Below are 24,897 nucleotides of genomic sequence, written 5' to 3'. Positions count from 1 at the left end.
TGGAATCCAGGTATCTTGACTCTGTAACCAAAGTTATTTCCACTGTGCCCTCTTATCCATACTCTTCCAGAGGAAATAGTAGAATAAAGCCAGGAAACAGACATGTGTGATCTGAACTGTCATATAATGTTTGCCTTTCTCATCCACAGCTTCATTTCACAGATGAGGAATCCAAGGCACCTGGTCTTTTGGACTAGGTGACCTCAAAGACACTTTGATTCTCACAGTAGAATCTATATTTCGTGTTGTGCGTGTATGTGTTTACTGTTTCCCACTGTCTGTTATGCTCTGTAAGCATTAAACTCCCTTTTAACCTTGCCCATTAAATGGTTCTTTGAGAAAAGAAACCATGTGTTGTGTGCCCCGTGACTCCTAACACTCAGGATCTGCACAGTGGCTGGCTACCTTGTTGGCACTGTTGACCGACTAGTAGCATGGGAAGGCACAAAAGCTTGGGTTGGTTATTTTTATTATCCAGAGATTTTCCCTTTCCATTGTCTTAGCAGCTGTTAATTTTCTTTAGCCTGATCTTTTCAAGTAGACATACTCCCTTTTCTCTTTGTTTTCACAATGCTACTTACACAGTTTCTCCACCTGCCTCCAGCCTGCATCATTGGGAGTTCTGTGGAACATTATATTTGGCACACTGTGAGTTCTTCCAGGTCACTGAATGGCAACCTGCCTGGCAGGTTACTCCGAAAAACTTCAGACCTGGGAGAGCGGTGTCTTTCTTATGAGGGGTTGTTCAGTGGAGTCTGACTTGGTTGTTGCTCATGGATACCTAGCTCAGGTTTGGGAAATGTATGTTCCTTTCATGCTGCCTTATTGGTCTGATGTGTGACTTGTAGATAGTTTGCTTAACCTCTGTGCATTTTCTCATAGGTAAATGAAAATTACATACTTTCATATGTATGTTACTTTCACACGTTAACTTTCATAAAAACATTTTCAAAGGTGAATATAACAATGCAGATGAACTACTTTGCCTTACAACAAAGATGCTAAGAAATTTAAAGATGCTAAGAAATTTAAAGATGCTAAGGAATTTGAAGAAATTTAAGAAATTTGCTAATTTTTTTCTCTAACTATAATCTGTGTAGCTTATCCTAGGAGCCTGTGACAGTTGTGGGGGGTGGGGTTAGTCATCTTTTTGAGGCTGATGGAGTAGCAGGAAATTTGCATCAGCTACTGACATCACTAAAGCAAACTAAAAACAAATTAGCTGAGTGAAACAGTGCCCCAGATTGGGGAGAATGCAGGTGGTGTCTGGGCTGCATTCTCTCCCTTGTTGTTTTTGGGGAAGGTCTTGCCTCCCTGAATTGGGCTTTTAGCATTTGGGGAGTGGCGTCCCAGAACAGTTTCTGCTTCTCTCCGGACTGTGTTCATATGCAGTGTCTCCTCTGTGTGTGGCTGTATTCCAGTCTGTAAACGTGACTGCTGTGAGGACAGTGCAGAGTTAGTTGCTTATTTTGTAAGACCTGTCTCATTGTCATGTGGTATTTGCCCAGGAACTCGTGTTGTGACATTCTTGTGGTGAGTGTGGCCCTTTAAAAGTTTCATTTTCAGATGTTAGATGAGCCCCTAACTGGTGTCCTGAGAAGCATTTAAGCCTCTCTCCCTAGAGTTTAAACCAGAGGAGCAGTAATCCCAGTGGAGCCTGGGCTGGGGTCTAAAGAGAAGGTAGCAGATGAGGTGGCAGATGATAGGCAGGGGCTGCTGTGGTCTCCTGACTCATTTGCACAAAGGAGGGGCTGGCCTCTCCTGGGGAGGTATTTCCGCTCATTGCACCAAATGAGGGCGCACAAAGGGCTGTAATGTAATGAGGCTCCTCTGGTGACGTCACTTGCAAGTGTGGTCAAAGTCCAGTTCTTGGGGGCTAGGAGACGGCAGTGGAGCTCTCCCTTCTCAGCTGTCACTGTGCCATGGTGCCTACTTCCAGCCACTGAGCCGACACAGCTAGGCCCGGGGCATGAACGCTTACAAGTACCAGAAGTTCCTGGAGGGGCTCAACAACCTGAGAGGTATTCCAGGGCTTCTGGCTCCCCGCCTTTTGTCCTTGCTGTTTGTGTGAACACTTGCTGTGTGTGTTGTATGGGGTCTTTACTCTCCATCAATCCCTAGGGGCTTAGAAAGGCCTCTGACTCAGAGCTGGCCATAGTTTTTTCTGTGTTTGGGCAATTACATAGAAGGGATAGAGTTTGTAAATGCAGTAGTGGATGACGGGAGGGAATCCTCTCAGCTGCTCCAGCCGCAGCCTGTTCTCTTGCTTGAATGGGCACTGAAGCCATGTTCGGCCCCTTGAACTCAGCAGCGCTCAGGGTGCTCCCGGCAGGGTGGGCGGAGGGCTCCTGCTTTGGGCCCTGCGGCCTCACCTAGGCGTAGCTGGGGTTCTTGGGCCAGATTTTCCACTTGCCTGTGTCTACAGTGAGTCAGAGCCCCATCTGGAGAGAACAGGGAGTCGGGAATGGTTGTGGAGGGGAGGAGGAATGCAGGCTGATAGGGCAGAGATGCCATTGTAAAGGGTAAATCAGTGACTTTAAAGGGGACAGCTTTTTACTAAAATAATATTTAAAGGGATTAATGTTTGCTTTGCATGGTTGGCAAACTTTTCACTGATTATATAATATATGAGAAAAATGCTCCCAGGTATGATGATGCAAGACTCTTTTTGGCTATTAAGGAGGAAAATGAATGCAATCTTTTTACTTCCCTTTTTCTTATTAATAGGTAGTTTTATTTCCATCTCTTAGGAAGGTGCTCAAACCACCCCTCTTCCGTTGGCAGTCAGGGTTCTGGACCCAGAGTGACCATGGGGTGTGGAGAGAGTCAGGGGAAATAGAGGAAAAGGGTAAAGTTGCTTCCTTCAGGGTTGAAGGGAATGGCAGACGAATCTGGACTCACATCCTGCCAGGGTCTATAGATATTTTACTTTCTTTCATTATCTGTAGAAGAGCAGTTTCTAAGAGAACATATACATGAAGAGCTTTGTATGCTACAAAGGGATATACAACTAAAAAGTATTGTTCCATTGATCTCTGTCTTCTCTTCCCTTGTCTCTCCCCCCATGCCATACAAACATTTTTTCCAGAACTTCTGACAGCTGGAGCCAGTCACTTTTAGGTTGAAGGCTCTTCAAGCTCATCACGCATCAGACAGGTCTTAGCAAGAATGAGCAACATCAACTGTTGCTTCCCTGTCAAAGGAAGTTTTGAGAGGACAGGAAGAGTCTGAATTTCTTTATCCAGACTCATGGGGAAGAGATGGCAGGTGGGGACAGAAACCAGTGGCGCTTCTCAGTGACTCTTCCAGTTCCTGGGCCTTGTTGGGGACTGTATGAAGGTGCAGGACTGTACCCTTGTCCCATACAAGAGCCCCTTTTCTTGCCCTCTTTCCTGTCTTAGGGGATCCTTCTATATTCCTGGGCATGAAGCCCACCCAACAGCAGGAGCCTTTTTTCCCCTGTGTTTACAAAACTCATGGAAGGGTTATCAAACTTAATTAACCTGCATATTCCTGCAGGAGAAGAAAAGCCTCAAAGTGGGAATCCTAGGCCTCTCCTTGGACGCTGATCTCCTTAATATATTTTTATTCCCTGTTATCCTTACTGTCATTCTTCTGATAAAAAGCCAGAACTTTCTAAAGACGTATTGGCAGTGGGTGGAAACTGTAGGAGGTTAATATAACTTTTCCTTTTGGTTCCCCTTTTTTCAAGGGTTTAGAGAGAGGAGCAGTGAACCACAATAGGATGGCCACAACCTATGTGGATCAGGTTTAACAGTGACCTAAGTGGATTCCTGAGGTTCTCAGGAGACCATACCACTCATAACTCTGTCTTCCTCTGCTGTATGTGCTTCAGGAACAAAGTGCAGGTATGAGGGGTCGGGGGCATTTCTTGTTCTCCTCCCATAAAACAGGCATGGGATGTTTATTCCCTAAATAGGAGTTGTTTTGGTCCCCAGTTTCCTGTAACTCTCCTGACTTTCTCAGGGGAGTAATGGAACAAGTAGCTCTTGATTTGGTCTTCTCAGGGCTGTAGAGGTTTGAAGTTACACCCTACACACATATTTTTGCTTTTGGAAGATTGCCAGCCAGCTTGGCAATCATTTGTTTTCTCAGTTCACCTATAAAGTTTGTTTGTTTGTTTTTCTCCTTTGCCCTGTTTTTACTAGGAATGAATGAATAACATGGCTAGGAATGAATAAGTGACAGATTAGATGTACCTGTCATAGTGAGTGTCCTGTATGGGGCTGAAATCAGAGAAGAGAAATGACCACAGCAGCAGCAGCTCCCACTCCACTCTTCCTACCCAGACACTGGGACTCTCTGCCGTGTTATTTTGGCTCTGCACGTCTAAGGTGAACTCAGAAACACTTACTGCTGTGGACATTAAGTAAGAAGACATATGCACTTAGTTCAGTGTCTGGTATGTGGTCGGAATTTACCAAATGTTCTACCTCTTCTTTCTCCTGTTCCTCCCACAGACTTCTTTGAAACACAGTGAGTCTTGTGCCTGCACTGGTCCAGGATGAGCTGGATCAGGGCACCTTCTGACTGAGGAGTTGTAGCTCTAGTCACTCATCCACATGTTTGGTTCCAGGTCTTACTTGATCTCACTGATTGTTGAGACTGGAAGACAGCAGCACTAGTGATACTCTTAAAAATGTTATGCACTCAGCAAATGTTAGTTATGGGCTAGGCACTGTTCTAAGCACTTCTGTGTATTAATCCATGCAGCGCTTATAATATTCCCATAACATAGTCTCTTTACAGTGGTATAACCAAAGCTTGGCTGGCCCGAGAACAGGGTCATCTGTCCTGCTAAGGAGATAACAGTGCCTGGGAGTATAGAAGATGGCTGTATTGTATAGCTGTCTGGTACTGGGGACCATATGAAGTAGGGAGAATACCCAAGTCTGACTGAGTGTATGTGTGAAACACACTTGGTACCTTCCTCTGAGGGACAGCAGCAGTATGGTGCTTTGGAGTGAGGGCAATAGATCTTCTCTCTCCACACTAGCCTCCTTGAGCTGTGTTCTGTTTTCTAATCCTTCATTCACATATATACACTGTATAATAGTCTTTATGGCATAAAATGTATAATATACAGCAGTTTGTCCTGTTCACTCAAAGAAAGCATCTGATTAACTCCCTTGTCTCTCAGAACCTGACTCTTTTTCGGGTGGGAGAGGTGCCTGGAACGAGGGCATGTAGTTGGTTTGGTTTAGTCCTTATAATCATTTCTGGACCATTGCTACAGGTGTTAGATAAGTATTCCCCCAACTGTGAGTTGACAGGCTAACATTTAGACACAAACCGTGGCCTTTGTCAAACTCTCCTCTGGGTTGAGTTTCACCCACTGTCCCCTGATTACGGTGACTAGCTACTCCCCTTCTTCATTTCACCTGTACCTTTGTGTATTCTGGAGGGCCTGAGGGAAGCAGGTAATTGGCTCCCCTCTTTGTTTAGTTACTGATTTTGCTTTTCTTGACATGGTTCAGCTTGCAGCCACTCCTCCACCTAGTGGGTAACTGTTGAAGGGAACCCTGTGGGAGAATAGAGACATTGTGTAAGTCTTGAAGTTCCTGTCTCCAATTTCCTGTGAATCTTTGATGCTTTGATGCCAGGATTGAGATGCAGTATATTCCATTGCTGCTGTTTCCTCTGGAAGGCTTTGACCTTTATTTATCAAGCTGGCCAGCACCCACAGCTGTTGAATGATTTCTGCCTAGATGCACCACTTTTGTTGTGGGTACGACAGGTTGAACTATTGGCCCAAGTCCCGCCCTTTGGCAGAGCCCAGGCCTGTGCTGTGACTGGTAATTAGGGATTAATTAGGGAGGCAGAGAGGTAGGTGAGGTTGAGTAATGAGAAAGTGGTTCTCTAGCCTTTGCTAAGAAAAGTTTGTGATAGGTCTGTGGGATAATAGCTGACTTTTTTTTTTTTTTTTTGCGGTACGCGGGCCTCTCACTGTTGTGGCCTCTCCCGTTGTGGAGCACAGGCTCCGGACGCGCAGGCTCAGCGGCCATGGCTCACGGGCCCAGCCGCTACGCGGCATGTGGGATCTTCCCGCACCGGGGCACGAACCCGTGTCCCCTGCATCGGCAGGCGGACTCACAACCACTGCGCCACCAGGGAAGCCCAACAGCTGACTTTTTAAAGCAAATGTACCCCAACATACCCATGTACTTTCACCCTTCTCTTCCTTTGCATATAAATACTGTCCTGTTCCCTCTGCCTGGAAGACCACTATCCTTTTCTCCTTGTGTCAGACTTCTATTATCCTTTAGTGCCTAGCTCAATCTTACTTTCCCCCCATGGTTTTTTGTTTGTTTGTTTTGTTTTGTTTGCAGTTCCACATATAATTTATTTTCTCTTTCTCATCTGTGTTACTGTAGCACTTTAAACATACTTATTTTAAGGATATCACATTATGGTATAGTTACTTTATTAAACATTTGATTTTTCCTGCTAGTCTTTACTTCTTGGGCAAGTTTCCTGTAACTTCTGTAAGCCTCAGTTTTTTTTGTTTTCTTTTCATTTGTAAGATGGGGATGATAATAGAATTTATCTCACCAGTTAAATGAGACAGTAAATGTAATAACATCTAGCACAGATTAAGATCCCAGGAGATGTTAGCTATACTGTTGCTAAAGGTGGGAACTGTGTCTCATTTATTCTTGTATTTTCCTGACCCAGCATAGTACCTGGCACAAATTAGGCATGAAAGAAACATTTGAAGAACTGAATTACACTAAACTCATGTATCCAAATGTCCTTCAGTAGTCACCAAAGACAGTTTATTTAAAAAAAGAAAAATAGCAAAACAACTCTGACAGTGGTGCCCATGCTCTATACATTTATAAAATCCTTTTTGTAGTTTTTCTCTTCAGGGCCAGATTGTGATGCCCATAAGAAATTCCATACTCATTTTATAGTCGTACCTAATTTTTGGTCAAAAAATAATATTATCTGGGGCTTTCCTGGTGGTGCAGTGGTTGAGAATCTGCCTGCCAATGCAGGGGACACGGGTTCGAGCCCTGGTCCGGGAACATCTCACATGCCGCAGAGCAACTAGGCCCGTGAGCCACAACTACTGAGCCTGCGCGTCTGGAGCCTGTGCTCCGCAACAAGAGAGGCCACGATAGTGAGAGGCCCGTGCACTGTGATGAAGAGTGGCCCCTGCTTGCCGCAACTAGAGAAAGCCCTCGCACAGAAACGAAGGCCCAACACAGCCAAAAAAAAAAATTAAAATAAATAAATTAATTTAAAAAAATGATATTATCCAAGATTGGCTCTTTGAAACATTAACTTCAGTCTCAAAGAGTGAAATGTACTGCTCTGGAAGACATTGGAAAGATGGTACTACTAGTCTGTAGGCACTTCCAAAGGAGGGGTTCCAGGTGTATTTTGGGCAGCGGCAACGTTGTTGAATAAGTGAACTAGGTGACTCCTAAGGAGGCATGCTCATTTTTGGTTCTCTTAGTTCTGATGTGTTTGTCAAGTCATCTTTCTCATTATCTTACAGCTTTACTTTGGACGTCCACTCAGTTGACCAGCCTGGAAGCCTGTTCCCAGTTGGCACATCTGGGCTAGCAGGACAAGCCCTCACATCCTGACATGTGCCCTCCCAAAGTGGCCTTTTTTGGGGGACTTTTCTCCCCTCTTCAGTGTGACTAATAAAGAACCCTAGGAAAAACACCTTAGATTCCCCCCCGCCTCCCCGCAATTAAATAGATGCGGTATTTTGTCCTTATAGAAAGAATAGAAAAACAAAACACCCAAATTACCAAAATCCTACAGCCCAAAGATCACTATGTTCCTATTTTCATCAAGTCTTTGTCTATCTCTCTCTATATATATAATGTTGTGTTTTTATATATTTGTTATCATTGTAATTTAGTTGTCTTGCCCTTTATTATTTTGTGAGCATTATTTTTTTATGCCTTTAACTATTTGTCTGCAATATCATTTCTTAACAGCTGTGTTAACTATTTGTCTGCAATATCATTTCTTAACAGCTGTGTGGAATTTCATCAAATGTAAGGGTCATTTATTTAACGTCCTCCAATTGTGGGGCGTGTACACTGCTCATTTTTCAGTGCTTTAATATGATAATGAACATCCTTATAAATAAACTTTTCTGTGCATCTCTGATTATATTTTTTGGATAGATTTCTAGAAGTGGAATTACTGGTCTTAATACATATATTCAGAGCTCTGGATGTTGGTTTTTAACTTTATTTCACCTTTAAAAGCTACTGAGGTTACCTGTAACCCTTTGAATACCTTTCTGATAGCTCTCGGCCCTTTCCCTCCAGGGACAGCCCTGTCTTCGGGCTTAGTGGCCAGCAGGTTCAGATGTTTTATTATCCAGTTAATTTCATCATGGGACAGGTAGGTGCCAAGCGTCTCTTTCACTTAGTCAGCAGCTCCCACATGTCATCATCACATCACTGCACTGTCTTACTCTGAAGCTTTTCCCCCAGCAGCTCCAGCCTTCATTGAAAAATGGCTTCATTGATTCTTCCCACTGTAGTACCTTTTCCTTTTCTATCAGGAGAGATCCATAATGTTGATCTGGAAACTGTAGTACCAAGAATGACCTAATCAATGCTGTATAGAGATCCCACATTGGAACCCCAGATGGTACAAGGTTGAGATTCTCTTTTTTTAGGTACGCGGGCCTCTCACTGTTGTGGCCTCTCCCCTTGTGGAGCGCAGGCTCCGGACGCGCAGGCTCAGCGGCCATGGCTCACGGGCCCAGCCGCTCCGCGGCACGTGGGATCTTCCCGGACCAGGGCACGAACCCGTGTCCCCCGCATTGGCAGGCAGACCCTCAACCACTGCGCCACCAGGGAAGCCCCGAGATTCTCTTTTTCTTTTGCTGTTGTCGCTGAGCTAGCATCTACCTAGTAAATTGCGCCAGCTTAACCTGATATAATAGGCTGACGTTCTGCTGTGTCATCACACTTGCTTATGGTAGGTGTCTGCCTCTGGAAGAAATGGAAATGGTGCTGTGTGTTTAAATCAACATATTGCAGTTGAGTGCAAATTGGCTTCTGTTACTTGGGACTGACAGCCCTTAGGGTTATTATTATGGACATGATGAGAGTACAGTCTTGTTTCTGACTTGGAGTTGACGTCCTGCAGCAGACAATGTGGGGTTTTCCAGCTGATGATAGACTGGATAGACGGTGTTTGGAGATTAGCTTGAGGACTGAGAGAAGGAAGACACACATGTGTGGGGCTTTGTGTGCCGGCGTCAATAAGAACATCCCGACAGCATCCAGGATGGTGGAAAATGGCTTGAGTCACCCCCAGGATTGCATCCTTCCCAGTGAGAACTGCCTGCCTCTCCCGTTCCCAGAGCCCTTAAGCAAGCCTATCACAATGGGTTGGTTCTCTCCTCTGCAAGGAATTCAGGAGTCTGCATGCTTCTGGGGTGAGACCTGTCAAGACCTTTTACACCTACTAGACCCTCAGTATATCCTGTACTTTTTGGATGCTTGGCAGTTTTGTACTGTTAAAGTTTATCCCCTCCTTAATTGTATATTTTTAGGCTTACTGCTTGTCTCTGGGCTGGAGAGGGGCATTCTGTGCTGGTTTGAAATGTGTGGGAAATACGGGGTTCCATGGTGTAATGGTTAGTACTCTAGACTGTCAAATGTGTGGGTTAGTTCTGTGGTGGGATGGGGCTTTTGTTTTTGGTTACAACAGGGGATGAGTGTTATATTCTCCCTCTTTCTCAAAGAGTGAGCCTATATGCTAACAAAGAATAAATTATCATTTCCCCCGCATCCTTGGTCTTGTGTTTTTTTGAAGTAGGCATTTCTGAAAGGTAAGGCTCTTGTCTGCACTATTCTGCCACAGTTTCTTTTGGCTTCTTTCCTAGAGAAACCCCAGGCTACTTATCCTAACTGTGTAAGTTCCTCATTACAACTGTGGGGGTGGTCCCTCTGAATGAATACCAGTTGCTAAACGGTGTCTTTTGCTCGTTGTGGGGTGGCAGGAACCTTTTAGACTTCCTGGTTTGATGTATTTTGGAATCTTTTGATGTGGAAGATCATTTTTTACAATTTGTTATCAATTAACTATTTCACTCGCTGATAATGTTTCATGCTTCCTGTCTCTTTCACTGGAAGCCCCCATATCCGTCTCCTTCCTTCCTTTCGTTGAGAACCTTCTCTATGCCGGGCCCTGTACAAGGCATTGGGGATACGAAGATAAATGACAGTCCTTGTCCTTGAGGGGTAGTCAGTCCTGTACACAACCTAGTGGGGATGGAGATATATAAATACATTTGTGGCCGGTGCTATTATAGAAATATGAACAAAGTGCTGTGAGGACAGAGGTGGAGTGATTACTAGGGGCAGGTGGTGGGGGATTGGGAAGACTTTACAGTGGAGTTGGTATTTAAGCTGAATCTTGAACTTAGATAGAGTTTGCCAGTCAAAAAGGAAGAAAAGGTATTCTGGGAAGACAACAGGGTGTGCAGAGGAATAGACTCATGAAGGTCTCTGTTTCCTCTGGGGACGGTGAGAAGTGTTATGAAGTAGGAAGCTGGAGAGAATGGGTAGTTGTTTAGGCTAGAATGGAAAGTTGAGCCTGTGTTATAAAAGGCTAAGGAATAATGTAGGTAGTAGGGGGCACTCAGTATTTTTAAGGCAAAGGAATGATATAAACAGTTTTTTTCGTGGGGGAGAAGTATAACTCTGGCAGCAGAATGAAAGGTCATTTATAGGGAGGTAAGGCTGCAGCTGAAGTGGGACTGTATGTACCTGATTTTATTTATCTAGGATAAGAGAAGAAATAAAGAGAGCAGGCATGTGAAATTTTTCTAAAAGAGGGTTTGGTTTTAGAAACAAACAAATTTTTGTTGAACTATAGCCTGAGTGGAGATCCACTTTCCCCACAGCTCAAGTTGAACCCGACCCGGGGTTGTGCAATGTTCTGTGTTTGGGTTGATATTTCCTGGGACTGGTCAGATGATGCACCTTGGCATGAGGCCTGTGGAGTAGCTGAGACCAGCAGCCCCAGGTGTCTGTCAGTGATAAGAGGGAGAGAAGAGGCCCATTTAGGTCTGGGTAGGACTTTTGTTTCTTTGAAATTCTCTGGGCTGCAGTACCTGGCCCAGGGCTCCATCTGTACATGACTCTACAGAGAGATTTCATGTGTTGACATCGTTCTGTGTTGAGTATTGGCGTTTGACACTGTTGATCACATCCCTGCCTATTTAAAATATTCTGTTAGCTTCAATGAGGGCATTTCTTGGTTTTCGTTTACCTATCTGTTTGCTGTTTGTCTGCCTTTGCTGGATCTTTTCCTTCTTCTGACTCACTCTCTTAGTTTCCTGAGGGGTGAGGCAGTGTGGGGAGGTGGGAAGAACATGGGCTTTGGATCCAGGCTAGGTTGGGTTAAAATCCAACTTTCTACATTTACCAGGTGAGTGACTTAGACAAGCTACTCACTTTCTCTGAGCTTCAATGTTCTCATCTGTAAAACAGGGATAATGATATCTCCTACATAAAATTATGAGGGCTAAAGTAATGGCATAGGTAAAGCTCCTAACAAGGCTGGCACATAAACACATAACAAATATAGCTGGCATTATTATTAGGCTGCTCTTGACCTTCTTTCTTTCTCTAGCCATTTCTTCTGGCTCCAGCTTTTCTTTTAAATTGCAAACTCCCATATCTGTCTTCTACTGTTTAAAATCTCTCAATTAAAAATTAAAATAAAAATTGTAGTAAAGACCATTTAACATGAAATCTACCCTCTTAACAAATTTTTATTAACTATATGAACATTTGTTGTACAGGAGATCTCTAGAACTTTTTCATCTTGCAGGACTGAAACTCTATACTGGTTGAACAGCAACTTCCCATTTCCCCATCCCCCCAGCCCCTGGCAACCACCATTCTACTTTCTGCTTCTTTAAGTTTGACTACTTTACAAACCTCATATAAGTGGAATCATGCAGCATTTGTCCTCCTGTGACTGGCTTATTTCATTTAGCATAACATCCTTAAGGTCCATCCATGTTTAGCATATGAAGAATTTACTTCTTTTTAAAGGCTGAATAATATTTCATTATGTGTATAAAAATCTCTCAGTGTTTTAATTTCTCTTTTTCCAACTGCGTACAGGACATCCATACTTGGATACTGCTTCGAACTCAGCTTGGCTTCCCCGCTTCTTCCCCATTTTTGACAACTGTGCCCACATTCTCTAGTCTCCGAGATCAGAAACCCTGGAGACATCTTTGACTCTTCTCTCTTCATCAACCCCCATTTTCATTCTGTCATCGAGTTCTTTTGTTTCTTCAGAATTTCTCCTAAATTTGCCCTTTCCTCCCCATTTCCTTTGCCAAGACTCTTGTCCGGTCACTCATTACCTCATGCCTGAATTACTGTGACAGCCTCGTATTTTGTTTCCTGTGTCCTGTCTCTCCCTTCCAGTTAACACTGCCAGCTACTTCCTACTGTTTTCTGTTACCCAAAGTAAGACAGACCTTTTATGCTCTGACCCCCTTCCTCCTTATCAAGGCTTATCTCACATGATTTCCTGGAACACACCTTTAGCCCCAGACAGATCCGCCTCCTCATCTCCTCTTGCCCTTTCTGTGCAGTTCTGTTTACCTGGAGTGCCCTGGTTCTTTATACATCACTGAAATCCATCCATTCCTTCAAGCCTCACTGCAGGTCTTTCTTCTCCACGAAGACGTCCCTGATTATCATTGTCCATGTCAATGTGTCACTTTCCCACACTCTAGTTTTGTCTCCCTATTGAAACTGTAAGCTTTTTGAGGAGACTGAGCACTTATAAGGCATGGTGACCAAAAGCAAATCCTTCTTTCAGTTGACAAATATTTATGAGCACCTACCATGTGTGCTGGGCTATGCACAGGGGTCCAGCAATAAACCACATAGTGAGGAGACCAGTTACACTGTATATAAGCAGACAAATACTGGTTGGTCAGCTGAATTTGAGGAAACCAGGTCAGACTCTTTAAGTGAGGACAAATGAAGAGAAGAGGGAGACTTCAGAAAACAAGGCCTAAATGAAACAATTATTGTAGGACAGAGGCATTTAATGGATTCATCGAGCAAATAGTTTACTGAGTATCCACTGATATCGATTTATTCTGGGTATTAAGGATATACCAGAAGGCAAGATCAAGTCCCTTTCCTGGTAAAGCTTATATTCCAACATTTAGAGGCATTTATTTTTTTTAATGAAAAGCACTTAATATTGGGTGAAGCCCATCTGTAAGAGGTCAGCAGTGAAGGAGTTAATATGCTTGTAGGGCTCTAGGCTTTGTTGAAACAGATGGTTTCTCAGCCCTAGGGAGTGTTTTTAAGGGGGATTAGAGGACTGGGCTGAAGAGGGCCTGAGACCTCTCTCCCTCACCCCATAGCACACACACCTGCTGTTTGGCGCCTGGTGAGCTATGTAACTTGTCCCCCACTTGGGTAGGCACTTATTTGCAGGTTTGTGATTGTGGCTTTAGGGCTGGCTGTACGCTTCGGGCATTTTTATTTTCCTTTCCTGATTTTTATTTATCATCTAACATCAGCGAAGTCCCACTTTAATTTAACAGATGTTGGGACTTGTCAGTGTTCCTTTCTGATCCATATTTACTTTTACATAATTATGATCCTGGTCTGTATATACATTTTTTAATCCATTTTATTGTGGTAAAATACTCATGACATAAAATTTACCATTGTAACAGTTTTAAAGTGTACAATTCATTGACATTAACTACACTTACAGTGTTGAACAACCATCGTGACTATCTAGTTGCAGAACTTTTTCATGACCCCAAATGGAAATTCCATACCCATTAGGCAGTCACTCCCCCCTCCCCCTCCCCCTCCCCTCCCCTCCCCTCCCCCAAATCAGTGCCTCCCGCCCTCCGACACCCACCCAGGGGTCCCCACGCCCCGCAGCCCTCTCCCTGCGGCACTGAGAGTCCAGCTGTCTCTCCGGGCTCCCCCGCAGTGGCCAAAACGCCGACGCCACAGGCAGCTGTGCCGGGTGCAGCACGGCGACCCCCCCCCTCTCCCCTCCCCTCCTCTCCTCCTCCCCACCCCTCGCCTCCCCTCCCCTTCCCCAACCCCTGACAACCACTAATCTGCTTGTTCACTTGCCTGTTCTTGATATTTCGTATAAGTGGAATCATATAACAGGTGGTCTTTTATATTTGGCTTCTTTCAGTTAGTTGTATATATATATGCCTTTTTCATGTGACATTATAAGGATTTTTTTTTAGTGTTTCCTAATAGTCATTATAATTTTACATTATAATGTTGATAATGATTTCACTTAGCCATTATGTTAAATGTTGAATATTTGGATTGTCTCCAAGTTGTTGCTGTTATCAGAACTGCTGCAGTGGACATCTCCCTGACTGTGCTCTGCCTTCTCTCAGAGGATTCTGTATGTTGCACACCAGCTACAGAAGAACCGTTGTCGTCGATTAGGATAGTGTGGCCTGTTAGCCAACTCTCAGAATAGGAGAGAAATGATTTTTATACAGAAGGGAGCATTATACTTTGCAGCAGAAGAGCTTGATTGCCAGAGAATGGCAGGGAAAAGAAAGGTTTGTTTTTTTTTTCCCGTACTGTCTAGAATTCTTCTCTGACACTCCCTCCACCCCCTTGGGTGTAGGAAGGAACTGAGTATAGCAGTTGAAGATGAAATGTCTTGTTCATTTATTCATTCAACAAATATTTGAGAGTCTACTATATGCCAGACATTTGAAGCTTGCCAGTGGTTTGAGCCTGGCCAAGCAGTACCTTTTACTCTACAGGCCTTTGGTTCTGCTTGGGAGCAAGATGCTGGAACTGCTTCCAGGGCAATCAGGATTCAGAGTCCTGAGCCACACAGGACCTTACTACCTCTTGGTTTAACACCTCAAGGTTTGGGAATGCTTCCTCCGGGGGATTTTACAGCCAGGCTGGGACTCCTCATACACAGCTACTCATTTTCCCCATTGTGACAGAGACCTGGCTGCTAGGAGATGTGCCATTGGGCCTGTGGCCTCAGAGTGGTTTTATTCACAATATCCTGGCAAAGCAGCAAGGGGAAGGTGCTGTTGCCTGGGTCTAAAGGCTTCAGGCACTTTGTTGTAATGAAGTTACCACGTTCTTGCAAAGCATGGGGGGTGGAGTGTCAGATTCTGTGTTTAGCCCAGATAGCTCTGGGATTCGTGCTGCTGGAACCCTCTTGTCTTCTGGCAGACTGTCCCCCCGCTCCTTTTTATTTCCTTACTGACCCATTTTATAAAATAGTCTTAATTTCTCTTTACCCTGCTGGGAAAATGTCTACCACTTAAGACCATTTAGGGCCACACTATGTCTTTAAAATCCAGTGTAAGTAGAGAAAGCACTGAATTGCCAGATCTTAACCGTTACACTTAAGAAAGTGCTAAAACTCTGAATTGTTGACTTGGCGTAAGAAGCACAGAGGTTGGTGAGAGGGCCGGAGTTAGGCCTAATCCCGGCCCCTTGCATCTACCACTTGTTGCATTCCTTTCACTGTCAGAACTTGATCCATTATGTGTCTGTATTTTCAGATGCATTTTTCCTAGTGTACTTTTAAAACTGTTGAACATTCCCTCTCAGGTAGAGGAGAAAGGAGTTAGACCACCAGGAATAGAGACTCTGCTGTCTCTCCCCCTACACCGTGGAGTTAAGGGAATTGGCCTAGAGTTGCTGAGGGGCTGCTGTGTTTGTGTTTCAGTGGGCTGGCTTTACTGAGTGGGACACAAAAGCCCAAAGCACAAGCCATTCCCACAAGCCTAACATTTTCATATTTCTTTCTCTGCCAAAGAATCTTTGGTTAGGGTTAAGAATAACCAGTCTGTCTGTGGAAATACCAAGGCCTTTTGTTTGCCAGAAGAAAAGGGCTTTTGATTAAGGCTGTCTTCTCTCTCTCTCTCTCTTTTTTTCCTTAAGCTGCTGTGAGAAGACTTCAGAGCCTCTGAAGGTGCTGTGCTTGGGGGAAGGAAAGATAGCTAAATAGAACCAGGAGAGACTTAATCATGCTCTGCCACCCATTTGTGAAGAGATTAAAAAAAAAAAAAGAAAAGAAAATCAGTCCAATTTTTGGTGATTGCTTTTGCTAGCCTTTCTTTCTTCCTGTCTTTTATGAAATCCATCCAAAGCAGTAGTTCCCCAAGGACCTACCATACAGATGTCCTTGAATCCCACTCTATCACTTAGTGTGACCATGGGCAAGTTATTTAGGTGAGTTTCTCAGCTACAAATTGAGGATTATAATAGTGCTATTTTCATAGAGATTGAATGAGGTAATATGTAGAAAGTATTTAGAACAGTGCTTGGCACATAGTAAGTGCTCAATAAATATCGACAGCTATCTCAGTAAATACTATTACTCCTATCTGTAGCAAATGCTGAGTGTAGCTTTATTTTCCTGATTCCAGCTGTGGCTTGCTAGGGCTGTCAGAGTCAGGCCTTTGTCTTTTTAGAGTGAAAAGGAGGCAAACATTCCCATTGGGCATGATCTTTTTATCAGTCAGAGGCAAAGGGAAAGATTTATTCTCTCTGTGGGCACTTCTTAGAGTCTCAATGTGTCCTTCATTGAATGTCAGTAAGGGAATCCATTTCATTAGGAGGAACTTAACTATTCTTTGGCAAAAGCAGTTCCTGTTTGTTGGGTGGGAGTGGGTCATGACTAAAGCAGGTAATGACTTTCTTTCTTGGTCTTTGAGGATAGTGAGGTTTCTTGTGCCCCAGGAGAGCCTGAACTAAGCTAAAGAGGAGGGGCCTCTGGTCCTTCAAATATACAGCAGTAGGAGAAGCAGGAGGCATGTTAGTAGGGAAAGGGGGCCTCCTCAGGGCTGGGCTGGTCCCAGTGACTTTAGTACCAGGTCTGGGAGTGTCATTAATGGAGGCTCCGAGAAAGTGCCTGGCCACTGCATTTCCCTGGCCGTAAGTAAGTAAGCGACCCGCTGAATGACTCACCCTAAGCTTCTGAGCTGTTTTATAAAGCTGCCACCTCCTTTCCCAGATTGCTGGGGGTGGCTAAGGAAGTGACACAGAAATTGACGTTTGTTTTCTCTTTCTTGCCCTTGTCTGTATTGCCTTTAGCTTTTAGGAAGGATTTCCATGTCTGCCCACCACCCCCCCCCGCCCCCACGCCAGTCCCTCAAGGTGAAGTCTCATCTCACCTCTTGCAGGAGGTTCGTTTCTAAAGTTAGCACATAAAGTGAAAGTCCCAAATAATCAAAATTATCCTTGAAAAATATCTCAAATGATCCATAAATCCAAGTATATAAACCTGGTTTTGTATACATGCCAGGACAGAGTTGGAACACCATATGAAATAGTTGGCCTGCAATCAGGGGGAAATTTATATGAAAGGATAAGTGTTCTCAAACACTAGAATCATATTCAGGATTCAAGGTGCTCATAATGTGAGAGGTACACTGGAGCCAAGACTTGCTGATGTCTCAAATTCAAGTCCTTTCACCTCTTGTTCACCTTGTACATAACCTCACCTTGGTGTGAAACCTCATTAAGTGGAATCGTGAGTAAACCTCTGCACGTGTTTAAATTATTTCTCTCTGTCTCATCAAGTTTCTGTAGTTCAATGCAAGTGTGTTGAGATTCTCCAGTATCCTTCTTTTGTGCTTTCTGTTTTTCTTACTTCACTTTTTAAATCCTTATTTTCTTCTTCTAAACATGTTTTATAGCTCTCTGCATTCTTCTCTTATCCAAAATGCTTATCTGTGTGGCTGCTTGTTGCATTTCTTAATTATTTTCAGTGTTCAGGATTCTTTTTTTTTTTTTAAATGGAGTTACTTTTTTTTTTTTTTTAAGATGTTGGGGGTAGGAGTTTATTAGTTAATTTATTTATTTTTGCTGTGTTGGGTCTTCGTTTCTGTGCGAGGGCTTTCTCTAGTTGTGGCAAGCGGGGGCCACTCTTCATGGCGGTGCGCGGGCCTCTCACTATCGCGGCCTCTCGTTGCTGAGCACAGGCTCCAGACGCGCAGGCTCAGTAGTTGTGGCTCACGGGCCTAGTTGCTCCGCGGCACGTGGGATCCTCCCAGACCAGGGCTCGAACCCGTGTCCCCTGCATTAGCAGGCAGATTCTCAACCACTGCACCACCACGGAAGCCCAGTGTTCAGGATTCTTTAAAGGGGGCTTGGGGGAGAGAGCGTGAGTGGGAGGGGAAGGCCTCTAACAGTCTTCGTTTAATTCTGTAGTCATAGCTTCCATTCTCCTCCACTCTGGCCCTCTGCTAACTTACAGTTCTTACCCCTTGCATATAAGGCCCTTTCTTTCCTTCATTTTCTTCCCCCTTTAGGTCATGATTTTTCAGTGGAAAATTTCTGCTTGTGTTAGGCCAGTTAGAAATGAATTCTTGTTATACCTACTATGCATCACTGTTTTAGCTCTAGATGATTAGTTGGTTCATGGATCAACCCCAAAATCATAGTATCATGAAGAGATAGATGAGGAATGCAGCCCACCTAGAGAGGTCAAAGGACACTTTCCCCAAGTCACACAGCTGATTATTGACAAGCTAAAGTCATGACCCAGGTTTCTGACTTGGAGTTGAATTCCTTTTCCCCTTATCACATTGCTTTCCTTTGAAGCCTTGGATGGGAGCAGTCCTTTGTAACTGTTTTTTTCTTTTTTTTCCTTCTCCCAGCCTTTGGGGAATTGTGACTTCTTTTCTTTTGTTTAATTTTATTTCAGTTCCTTTCCTTAACAAAAATGCTAGATAATGTGAACTTAAAGAGCGTTAAATTTAGTTCCTTGTCAAGGATCTATTTGAGAATTATGTGGCATCTCTTGACAAAAACTTAGAGCTGTGTTACAACTTCTAGGACTGGGAATCACTGTCACTGGCATAGAGGTTTGAGACAAAGGAGTTTGGTGACCATAGTTCCAGGAGGGCAAGGGTTTGTGTAGGGAGTCAACTGGCACACAGAAGGGTAGTCAAGGTCAACAAACATTTGTTGAATTCCACTCTTTGCAAGGTACATGACTAGGTGTTGAGAATACACAGTCCCTGCTTTCAAGGGGCTCATGGTCCCTTGGTTCAACTTGAGAAAAGAAGGTAGTATGTGTATTTAGAGAGAGAGCTCAGCGAGGCTGTAATTTCTCTTGTCCTGATTTGGCCACAGAACTGGAGGAGATGGAATTGCTGTTCATTGGGACCTTGAAAAAATCTGAAAATATAAGGTACTGAATGCTAGTTTAGTACTCAAATAGGGCAAGGTGGGGTTTCGCAGGGTCTCAAGGGCCGGTTGTATTTACTCAGTGAAAAGGTTAGGTGGGGAAAAAGGAGTTCTTTATACCCTCTCCTCCCCCTTTCTACTGGTAAGTATTAAGCTAGGTACTTTCTAAAAAAATATATTTTTTTAAACTATTTATTTTGAGCGGAGGGGGGGGGCTATCAGAAAAAAATAACTAATGAGAAAAATGATTTGCAAAAGATAACCCTTGCTTCATGTAAATCAAGCAGTCAGTCAGGCCTGGGAGAAGTTTATTCAGTGTGTTCAGACGTTGAGGCAGCAGGAGCTTCTGGCTGGGAGGAGCATACCGTTGTTCTGACCTTTGCACCCCTGCCCCAGCCATCCATTGTGAGTTTGCCCAGCTCCTTCAGCTTTTGTTGGTTTAAAACATCACATTGTAACAAAGTTCAAAGCTGTAGTCCTTGTTTTCTCAATCCTAAGGAAGGAAAATACATTATTTTTAGCCAGGTACCTTTCTTCTTTGTCCCAGAAAAACTGTAATAAACTAAAAACAAAACAAAAAGATGAACAACTAAACCCTCCAATAAAACAAAAACTTCAACAGCTGTGATAGACTTGTGGAGCCTCTGGTGTTGGACCACCTAATGGGGTTTCTTATACTACAGGAGTTTTCCAGATTGATGGCTAATGTACAAATAACTATGTCAGGCTCTGGCTGTCATTATTTTGCTGTTCAAGAAGGGAATATCAAAGAGGGGCCCAGGAACCACTCCAGGTGACATTCTTAACATTTTTGTTGCTCACGGAGAGGGGGCTGGTGGTGGTGGTGGGAGTGTTTGGTCATGTAGAGGAAGGGAGGTGTGCACGGTCCATGCCCATTTTCTGGCTGGCATCCGTAATGCAGCCTTCTCTCAGAGGGCTCCATGATGTGACTTTGTGGACCTGTCTCCGTTCTGCTCTGTGCACTGTTTACTTTGCTATCCCCACCCGCAGCTGTGTGAATGGGAGAGCCATTGCCTTCTGAAGTACCCTTAGGTTGTTCTCACTGACCTTCAAGTCTTCGGAAGCATTTGGGTGAGAATAATGCTAAGATCCTTTAGCTATTTGGCTCAAAGGAAAAGCTGCACTGCCATGGTGATAAAGCTCCCAATTGAATAAGGAAAATGGCAATTTCCAAGAATCTGGGTGGTAGTTATTTTAATCAAGTTGAGGAATGGAATCATTGAGAAGGGGATTTCCGCAGTACCTAGGCTGTCAGGGAAACAGTTATTCCCCTCTGCCTTCTGTTTACAAATTCCAGGAGAGGAGCATGAGGCCGAAGGTTGTATCCCTGTCCTCAGTAAGACAGGCAGTCTGCAGGCGCCTGCCAGCGTACTGCCTTACAGTTACACTGTAGTGTTTCCTTTAAAAAATACTTTATATACTGAACATAATCTTAGTATTTGCACATGTATGAACATCCTTCCTAAAAATCTGCAAATATAAGAAATATAGAAATACACTGTAGTCTATAAGCCTTTGTTCTTGGGGAAGCCGACTGGGGATTTCCCTCATCTTTGTGTCCTATCAGACTCCTTGAGAGGGGTGGCAAGAACATTTCTCTCTTTTCCCCCTCTCTTTCATTTACCCTAATGGGACAAATAGTTGCTGGATTCAACAACATTCTTTCCCAAATGATTCTTAAGGCATGAGGGTCACCGAGATTTATTTTTAAACTAATAACCTCAGGCTGAGGGAAAGCAGTTGTCCTTACTGAATTCCCTTGGGGGCTTTCAGCTGCCCAGACACCCCACGTCTTTATGGGGCACATTCCAGCGGTTTTAAAGCCCTGGCCCTCAGAGTGAAATCTGGTCTGGCGTCTCACTCATGGAATCCCTTCATGAGCCATGGCCATGGCATGAAGTAGGTGTCGGATTGGAAAGCTGAAGGAACAGGTGGCCTGTGAGCTTAATATAATACTTCCGGCTTGGTAAAGTGGTTTTGGAGCCTTATGCTTATTGAAAGTTTCCTTCTGCTTTCTTGTCAGCTTTAGCCATCTCTTGATGGTTTCTTTAGTTCCCTTCCTGGAGTTTTTAGGAGCATGCTGGAGACTGTCAGAATATAAGGAGTTAAAGTGCATTGAACTTGTGGAGAATAATTAAGCAGTGATTAAGTGATATTTTAACTCCTGTTTACAGGGGAGAAATGGAAATCATCAGGAAAAAAAGTTTGACTGAGGTCATCTTTGTTGGCCAGAGTTTGTCTGCCCTTATTCAGTTTCATTTTTAGCTGTAAGGGGAACTCCCACACATACTTCTTTACTGATGTCCATCTTTGTCTTTGGTCATATTTCTCCCTCTTCCCCTTCCCCTTTCCCCCTCTCCCCTTCTCTCTCACCCCACTTCACCTCTGCCTCTTTCCCTACCTCCCCTATGTTGCTTTAATTGGTCTGGGAAAACCAGTTTCACCCAGAACAGTTGGAGTGGGACTCCCTTCTGTGTCTTCTCTTCCTTGAAGGTCTTGGGATGAAGCATAGATAGGCGATTTGGGATATTTGGAAAGCCACTGGACTAGTGGGAAAAGCACCAGATAAGGAATTGAAGATGCCTGGGTTTGAATCCCAGCTCTGCTACTTATTAGCTGTATAATCCTGAGCAAGTTACTTAATCTCTGTTAAGTCTCAGTTTCCTCTTCTATAAAATGGGGGTGATAATTCCTACTTGAAAGAGTAGGAATTAGAGAGGATTAGAGTTATGTATGTAAAGATCATTGTCTGGCACACACAGTAGGCATTTAATTGTGTTTGAAAGTAGGAGCTTTGTGGGACTTCCCTGGCAGTCCAGTGGTTAAGAACTCCACGCTTCCACTGCAGGGTTGTGGGTTCGATCCCTGGTTGGGGAACTAAGATCCCACATGCCAGGTGGCCAAGAAAAAGAAAAAAAGTAGGAGTTTTGCTGTGTGACTGGAGAGGTGAGAGTTGATGGTAGGGTTTAGATTGCCTTTGGTTCCCTTTTTTACCTATTTAACTACATGTTAATTGTATAGTTTATATATTGTAATATGAAGTTATGTTATTCTTTGCCTTTATTCCTGTCTAGTAAGTGTAGTAGCAACCCAAGGGAGAGCTAAGAGGGCCTTTAGCCCCCCCTCCCCATAGTCTGCATCACCTCCCCCTCCTCAGCCACTCTAAATGAACAAATTTAAGGGAAAAGAGTTTATATATAAATGTAGAATTAAGACTTACTATAATGCTTCTCTTCTTCCAACTGGATTGCTACATTCGAGTCCATTTTATATAAAATTTCTGTTTTCCTACTCTAATACTGATGCAAAGGTTTATTTCTCTCAGGAATGATTGGTGGCCAATTTATATAAAGGAAGATGTTAAGTTAATTTCTGAACACTTTTTATTTTGTCATACTTGAGGCATTTGTGGTGGAGAAGTGGCTCATGGTTATTCCATCCTTTTTCCTTTACTGAAGTTGAATGAGCCAAGGCCAGTGGGGCCTGGCAGAGCACAGGGCCTTTGCTGTTCCTTTCAGCACTTAGTATGCTTGGCTAAGTCTCTAGGTCTTAGGTCTTTGGGTGCTCAGCTGTTTTGGAAACTTGTTACACAGCGTAATGTGTTGCTTTGCAATATGAAAGACATGTTGTGGCTTTATAATCAGTATCTTTTAGCATATCACTTCAATTTATTTATTTAATTTTGTCTTATTTCATTTTATTTTATTGTATTTTTTGGCTGTGTTGGGTCTTCGTTGCTGTGTGTGGGCTTTCTCTAGTTGTGGTGAGCGGGGGCTGCTCTTCGTTGCGGTGCGGGGGCTTCTCATTGCAGTGGCCTCTCTTGTTGCGGAGCATGGGCTCTATGCGTGCGGGCTCAGTAGTTGTGGCTCGTGGGCTCTAGAGCGCAGGCTCTGTAGTTGTGGTTCACGGGCTTTGTTGCTCCGCAGCATAGCATATCACTTCTTTTGGGGAGGAATCTTCAAAATCAAGTGTCTCCAGTATATTTAATATTTGATAAGAGTATAAGGAAATTTGAGTAGTTTTGTCTCAAAGTATCAGAAAACAGTGGCTCAGATTCCTTTTTATTTTATATGTTCATGAATTGGAAGACTTAATATTGGTAAGATGGCAGTACTCCCCAGATTGATCTACAGATCAATCAGTCCCTACCAAAATCCCTGCTGGCTTTTTTTTTTATTTTGCAGAAATTGGCAAGCTGATCTTAAAATTCATATGGAAATGCAAGGGACCCATAAGAGCCAAAATAATCTTGAAAAAAGAGGAACAAATTGGAGGACTCACACTTCCCAATTTGAAAACTTACTCCAAAACTACAGTAATTAAGACAGTGTGGTAATGGTATAAGAATAGAGATTTAGATCAATGGAATAGAATTGAGAATCTAAAAATAATCCCCTACATTTATGGTCAATTGATTTTTTTTTTTTTTTTTTTTGCGGTACGCGGGTCTCTCACCGCTGCGGCCCCTCCCGCCGCGGAGCACAGGCTCTGGATGCGCAGGCTCAGCGGCCACGGCTCACTGGCCCAGCCGCTCTGCGGCACGTGGGATCCTCCCGGATCGGGGCACGAACCTGCGTCCCCTGCATCGGCAGGCGGACCCTCAACCACTGCGCCACCAGGAAAGTCCTGGTCAATTGATTTTTGACAAAAGTGCCAAGACAGTTCAATGTGGGAAGAATTCTCTTTTCAGCAAATTATACTGGGACAAATGGGTATCCATATGCAAAAGAATGAAGTTGGACCCCCTACCTCACACGATGTACAAAAGTTAACTCGAAATGGCTCATAGACCTATGTGTAAGAGCTAAAACTATAAAACCGTTAGAAGAAAATTTAGTAATAAATCTTTGTGACCTTGGATTAAGCACTGGTTTCTTGACTATGACACCAAAAGCACAAGCAACAGAAGAAAAAAGTAGATAAATCAGATTTGGTCAAAATTAAAAACTTTTGGGCTTCCCTGGTGGCGCAGTGGTTGCGCGTCCGCCTGCCGATGCAGGGAAACCGGGTTCGCGCCCCGGTCCGGGAGGGTCCCACATGCCGCGGAGCGGCTGGTGAGCCATGGCCGCTGAGCCTGCGCGTCCGGAGCCTGTGCTCCGCAACGGGAGAGGCCGCGACAGAGGGAGGCCCGCATACCACAAAGAAAAAAAAAAAAAAGAAAAGCCCAAGCACCGCAGGGAAGGGTGGCCCCTGCTCGCCACAACTAGAGAAGGCCCCGTGCGCAGCAACGGAGACCCAACTCAGCCAAAAATAAATAAATTAAAAAAAAAATTTAAAAACTTTTGTGCTTCAAATACTATTAAGAAAGTGAAAAGACACCCCACAGAATGGGAGAAGATATTTGTGAATCATATATATAATAAGGGACTTACGTCTAAAATATATTAAGTTCTCTTAGAACTTAACAGTAGGAAGACAAATAATTTAATCACAAACGGGCATGAGATTTGAATAGACATTTCTCCAAAGAAGATATATAAATGTCCAATAAGCACATGAAAAGATGCTCAACATCATTAGTCATTAGGGAAATGCAAGTCAAAGCTGCTGTGAGATACCACTTCATACCCACTAGAATGGTTACTATAATCAAAAAGACACAGAGAGGATGTGGAGAAATTGGAACCCTCATACATTGCTGGTGGGAATGTAAAACGGT

At 43.7% G+C, this 24,897-nt stretch overlaps 1 long non-coding RNA gene across 1 annotated transcript; it reads left to right on the top strand.

Annotated features, from left to right (window-relative positions):
* The first annotated feature begins 1,245 nt into the window (after positions 1-1,245).
* Positions 1,246-9,842, top strand: LOC102973653 (uncharacterized). Its single transcript, XR_448068.4, has 4 exons — positions 1,246-2,021; positions 3,713-3,869; positions 4,170-4,423; positions 7,526-9,842. It is a non-coding gene; the product is annotated as an uncharacterized lncRNA (long non-coding RNA).
* Positions 9,843-24,897: the final 15,055 nt, after the last annotated feature.

The sequence above is a fragment of the Physeter macrocephalus genome, chromosome 3 (genome assembly GCF_002837175.3).
Source record: "Physeter macrocephalus isolate SW-GA chromosome 3, ASM283717v5, whole genome shotgun sequence".
In the NCBI taxonomy this organism is placed as follows: domain Eukaryota; kingdom Metazoa; phylum Chordata; class Mammalia; order Artiodactyla; family Physeteridae; genus Physeter; species Physeter macrocephalus.
This window is presented reverse-complemented; position numbering and strand designations above follow the sequence as displayed.